This window comes from Salvelinus alpinus, chromosome 24 (assembly GCF_045679555.1).
Source record: "Salvelinus alpinus chromosome 24, SLU_Salpinus.1, whole genome shotgun sequence".
In the NCBI taxonomy this organism is placed as follows: Eukaryota; Metazoa; Chordata; class Actinopteri; order Salmoniformes; family Salmonidae; genus Salvelinus; species Salvelinus alpinus.
Genome location: NC_092109.1, coordinates 6,690,763 through 6,697,255, shown reverse-complemented (window position 1 = coordinate 6,697,255; position 6,493 = coordinate 6,690,763).

Genomic DNA, 6,493 nt, shown 5'->3' with positions numbered 1-6,493 from the left:
TTAACATGCTGGTAGAAACGATGTAAAATGGATTTAAGTTTCCCTGCATTAAAGTCCCCAACCACTATGAGCACTGCCTCTGGATGAGCGTTTTCCTGTTTATGGCCTTATACACATCCGGCTGTGATTGGGAGTCCCATAGGGTGATGCATAATTGGACCAGCATGACGCTGGGTTTCACCGGGGTAGGTCATCATTGTAAATAAGAATTTGTTCTTAACTGGCTTGCCCAGTTAAATAAAGGTTCAATTTAGTGCCAGCATCGGTTTGTGGTGGTACATAGACAGCTACGAAAAATATAAATTAAAACTTGATAAATAGTGTGGTCTACAGCTTATCATGAGATACTCTACCTCAGGCGAGCAAAACCTTGAGACTTCCTTAATATTAGATTTCGTGCTCCAGCTGTTGTTTACAAATATACACAGACTGCCACACCTTGTCTTACCGGAGGCAGCTGTTCTATCTTGCCGATGCAGCGTAATGGTACATTGTGGAAGATATGATAGAAACCACAGCATTAGTATGTCTTAACAATGGATGTGGTACAAGAGTTGATGTTGTTAGAGGGGTTACATCCTGCCTGGACCTCATAACAGCTTCTAACTATATTGCATCTATGTGTGAATGTAATGTAATGAATGATTTTACTGTTAGACGTGATCATTTCCAGATTTGGTGTACCATAAACTTTCATGTTACTATTCCAGATAGGGTACCATTCAGAAGAGGGGGCTTTCATGAAGGAGTATGTGCTCCCTCTGTGACCTTTTGATATTGAGTGCTGTGAATCTATATGTACCAATGAGTAGGACTTACAGTGTTGCGTAGGAATATGACTCCTGAGAATCTAGTTGATTTCCAAAGGAAGAGAGCTTTAGTACGTAGGGTCATTAAGTCTGTCAAGAGAAATGGATGGAGACAGTTCTGCTCTACAATAGGCAGGGGTACTGAGCTGTCGACTGTATGATCTATGTTGAATAAGATGACTGGAAGAAGCAACTCTTCTCGAATTCCAGTTTTGGTTGTGGATCAAAAAAAGTCTGTAACTGATAAAGAAAAAGCTGACTTGTTGGGGAACACATTTGCTAGGGTACATAGTTGGGTTACTTTGGATGAAGTATATAAGTAATGCAGGTGTGAGATTTTAAAAGGTCAGGTTAATGTGTATAAGAAAAGAGATACCGTTGACTCTTCTTTAGATGCTGTCTTTACCATACATGAGATGGGTTCAGCCTTAAAAGGCTGTGGATATACAAGATTGGCAAATCGGAGACACCTGAAACCCCACCTCTTTAAGGAATACCTAGGATAGGATAAAGTAATCCTTCTAACCCCCCCCCCCTTAAAAGAGTTAGATGCACTATTGTAAAGTGGTTGTTCCACTGGATATCATAAGGTGAATGCACCAATTTGTAAGTCGCTCTGGATAAGAGCGTCTGCTAAATGACTTAAATGTAAATGTAATGTAATATACAGCCCCAGGTCATGGTCAGTTGTGCTATGTAATGTTTAAGCATACCTGATAAGGTCATACATGTTCTCCTGGGATTATTTAATAAGATTTGGAGTGAGGGGGTTATATCTTCTGGTTGGAAACATGCCTGGTAAGGACCTTTCATGTGCTGATAGTTATAGACCAATAGCACTGGCCTCTAACTTGTGTAAACTGATGGAAAAGATGAGTCATATTTCCAGGAACATAGAGGTTTATTGAGTCAATGTCAAAGTGGACTCCGTAAAGGTAGATCTACTTTGAATGCATTAGTAAAGGTGAACAATGAAGTTGAAAAAACTGGTCATGAAAGAAGTAATGGCTGTCTTCTTTTTTTTTTTTTACATTGAAAAGGCATTATGACATTATGTGGAGAGAAGGCCTACTGATTAAGATGGAAGACTTGGTATTGGTGGGAGATTATATAACTGGGTTACGGTCTTCTTATTTAATCGCTCTTTCGAGTTAAAATTGGATACATTTTATTTGATGCCTATGGAGTTGTCAATGGTATTCCTCAAGGCAGTGCTATCAGTCCTATTTTGTTCAACATTTTGATTAACAATGTGTTTTTGAATGTAGGTAGGGGTATTGGGGCTTCCCTATATACCGACGATGGATCTATTTGGAAGAGGGGAAGGAATGTCTCCCGTGATCAAATCTATTCAACAAGTTACAGTCGATGTTGAAAGATGGTCGATTGACTTGGGTTTTAAATTGTCGGTGGGGAAGTCTTGTTGTAAGTTCTTCTCAAAGAATAAAGTTGCTGATAATATACAGTTAGGCTGTCCATATAGAAACATGTGGAGGGTTTCTAAGTACAAATATTTGGGTCTATGGTTCATGAGCGATATAAATGGAAAGATCATGTCATAAACAAAGTGTAAGAAGGTGGTGAATCTTATGTGCTCAGTCTCTGGTAATGGGGGTGCTGACAGATAACCATTGATGGATATTTATAGAGCTCTGATCAGGACGACAATTGATTACAGGTGTATAGTTTATGGAATAGCGCTGAAGATTTGGCTTCAGAAGCTGGACAGATTTCAGTGTATAGCTTTAAGGATATGTATTGGTGCATTTAAATCAACATCTGTATGTGCATTACTAGTGGAGGCAGGTGAGATGCCTTTGGATATACAGCGTACAAAATTGTCATTAGTGTATTGGGTTAAGTTGAAAGGCTGTGAAGTTGAGCATCCTACTGCTACTGTTTTAGATGACTGTTGGGAATATACACTGCTCAGAAAAATAAAGGGAACACTAAAATAACACATCCTAGATCTGAATGAATAAAATATTCTTATTAAATACTTTTTTCTTTACATAGTTGAATGTGCTGACAACAAAATCACACAAAAATGATCAATGGAAATCAAATTTATCAACCCATGGAGGTCTGGATTTGGAGTCACACTCAAAATTAAAGTGGAAAACCACACTACAGGCTGATCCAACTTTGATGTAATGTCCTTAAAACAAGTCAAAATGATGCTCAGTAGTGTGTGTGGCCTCCACGTGCCTGTATGACCTCCCTACAACGCCTGGGCATGCTCCTGATGAGGTGGCGGATGGTCTCCTGAGGGATCTCCTCCCAGACCTGGACTAAAGCATCCGCCAACTCCTGGACAGTCTGTGGTGCAACGTGACGTTGGTGGATGGAGCGAGACATGATGTCCCAGATGTGCTCAATTGGATTCAGGTCTGGGGAATGGGCGGGCCAGTCCATAGCATCAATGCTTTCCTCTTGCAGGAACTGCTGACACACTCCAGCCACATGAGGTCTAGCATTGTCTTTGCATTAGGAGGAACCCAGGGCCAACCGCACCAGCATATGGTCTCACAAGGGGTCTGAGGATCTCATCTCGGTACCTAATGGCAGTCAGGCTACCTCTGGCGAGCACATGGAGGGCTGTGCGGCCCCACAAAGAAATGCCACCCCACACCATGACTGACCCACCGCCAAACCGGTCATGCTGGAGGATGTTGCAGGCAGCAGAACGTTCTCCACGGCGTCTCCAGACTGTCCCGTCTGTCACATGTGCTCAGTGTAAACCTGCTTTCATCTGTGAAGAGCACAGGGCGCCAGTGGCGAATTTGCCAATCTTGGTGTTCTCTGGCAAATGCCAAACGTCCTGCACGGTGTTGGGCTGTAAGCACAACCCCCACCTGTGGACGTCGGGCCCTCATACCACCCTCATGGAGTCTGTTTCTGACCGTTTGAGCAGACACATGCACATTTGTGGCCTGCTGGAGGTCATTTTGCAGGGCTCTGGCAGTGCTCCTCCTGCTCCCCCTTGCACAAAGGCGGAGGTAGCGGTCCTGCTGTTGGGTTGTTGCCCTTCTACGGCCTCCTCCACGTCTCCTGATGTACTGGCCTGTCTCCTGGTAGCGCCTCCATGCTCTGGACACTACGCTGACAGACACAGCAAACCTTCTTGCCACTGCTCGCATTGATGTGCCATCCTGGATGAGCTGCACTACCTGAGCCACTTGTGTGGGTTGTAGACTCCGTCTCATGCTACCACTAGAGTGAAAGCACCGCCAGCATTCAAAAGTGACCAAAACATCAGCCAGGAAGCATAGGAACTGAGAAGTGGTCTGTGGTCACCACCTGCAGAACCACTCTGTTATTGTGTCGCTCTCATGACAACCAATAAGGTGAGACATTCTGTTCTATACCTTCTATGTTCTGAAGGGGAATGTAAAGATATTTTGAAGATGTTTAAATGCTTTTCAGTCTATCTTGGATCATTTTGTGTTATTTGTTTCCCCAGATAAGTTGTCCTGATACGACCCATACCCAGCTCACTGTCTGTCAACTGATTTAACTTGTAATATATGCTGGCTCCTGTCCTGTTTCAAATTTGTTACAGGGAACGTATATATTTCCCAAATTGACCTTCTCCTGTAACATACAGTATATATATGTAAGCCCTTCACTATTGCCCTTCCAGTTAATTGCCTATAATTTCCACCTGTTGTCTATTCCATTTGCACAACAGCATGTGAAATTTATTGTCAATCAGTGTTGCTTCCTAAGTGGACAGTTTGACTTCACAGAAGTGTGATTGACTTGGAGTTACATTGTGTTGTTTAAGTGTTCCCTTTATTGTTTTGAGCAGTGTACTAGTAGACAAGGTAGTGGTTTTGGTTGGAAAGCTTGCTCATCAGAGTGGTTTGAGGGAGTTGGAGGTTGGCCCTTCTGTGGTGATAGGGGATGTTACTCCCAGATCCTGTTGTTGATCTAACCTTGGTAGAGAAAAGGAAAGATTGGTCAGAAGTCAGTGATATAGGGAAACTGGTTGACAACTACATTTGCAGAAGTTCTTATGCTTTTTTACCGCTTTTCACAGATGGATCCAAGGACCCAGATAGTGGGCAGGCATTTACATTCCTGAATTTGATGTGTAGATACGTAGAAGACTAACAGATTAACTTTCAGTGTACTCATTTGAACTGTAGCCAATAATAGTTGCCCTCCAGTGGGTGGAGAACGTACAATCTGATAAAATTATAGTATGTTCAGATTCTGTCTGTGTTGAATAGTTTATCATCAGGTAAATCTAATAGGAGTTGGTTGTATTAATGTTATTATGGAGAATTGAGAGAATGGGTGTATTAGTGAGATTCTGCTGGGTTCCAGCACATTCGGGTTTGGAAGGGAATAAAATTGAAGACCAATTAGCCAATAGAGCTTTGAAACAAGATATAATTGATATTAATGTTCCACTGGCTAGAAATGAGACCAAATGTAAAATCAGATCCATTTTGATGTGTGGCAGAAGAGATGGAACTCTGAGCCCAAGGGCCGGCATTTATATGCCCTCCAAAGAAAGAGGTGGTATTTGCTCGATTGCGCTTAGGACATTGTATACTGAACTTGTCATTGCATCTGGTTGGCAAGCATGTGAATGGTTTGTGTCTGTGTATGGTTGATGAAACGGTGGATCATGTGTTATATTGTTGTAAGTATGTTGAAGTGAGGGAAAGATTGAAGTGTAGGGTCATTGAAGTTGGACAGGGTTGGTGTGTAATGGATTTTGGGGAGGGACTATTAGAAGTTAGTAGGGCTATTTTGTATATTCTCAGAAGTACTGAGTTAGGAAGGGGAATTTAGAAAGGTTGTAATCCGTGATTTACCACACACTAAAGCACAGTAAGTGGCGGCATGCACCTTTAATGATGGTTTGCGGACCGCCATTATGTCATATAAGAAGAAGCTCAGACCACAGAGTAGTGATGGGCATTCCGGCTCTTCTCAGTGAGCCTGCTCGTTCGGCTCAGCTCACAAAATAGAGCCGGCTCTTTTGGCTCCCAAACGGCTCTTTAAAAAAAATATGTTTTGTATTTTTTCAAGTCAAACAGTTTGTGTTAGTTTGACTATGATTGGTGTTAAAACAATTCTAATTAAATCATTAAATTAAATCAAACATTGGTTTGAAATTGAAAATACATTGGTTTGTTATGAAAAAGAATGCTAAGTGGATATGAATGTAATAATTCAAAACGAATATTATCTTAACAACATAATAGAATATTGCACCATATCAAAGAAAAATAAATAACAATGTGCCAAACTGCAGCATCCCACTTAAAACATTCAACTAGTCACTATTTTCTCTCTCTTCTTTATTGCCATGTTATAACCAGCAGCACACAGCAATGCTGAACATATTTTGCATTTATTAGAGATTTGCATTCAGAAATGCAAGATGCCTCACTTTCGAGGGGCTGACGCGGTTTCTTCTCAGTAATTCTTTGTCCCTCTCAGAGGGAACGGATGTGGCCTTTAATTTGCACCTTTAATGTTGGTTTGCGGACCGCCACTATGTCATAGAAGAAGAGGGAGCTCAGACCAGAGAGGTGTGGCTCGCTCAGGCGGTGTTTTGGCTATACTCTTCAATACCATTTTGTATCTAATTTTACTTAACAGTCTGCAATCAAGTTTGTTTAGCTAAATATACACCTCTAGCTAGCTAGTAAACATGGCCAAAG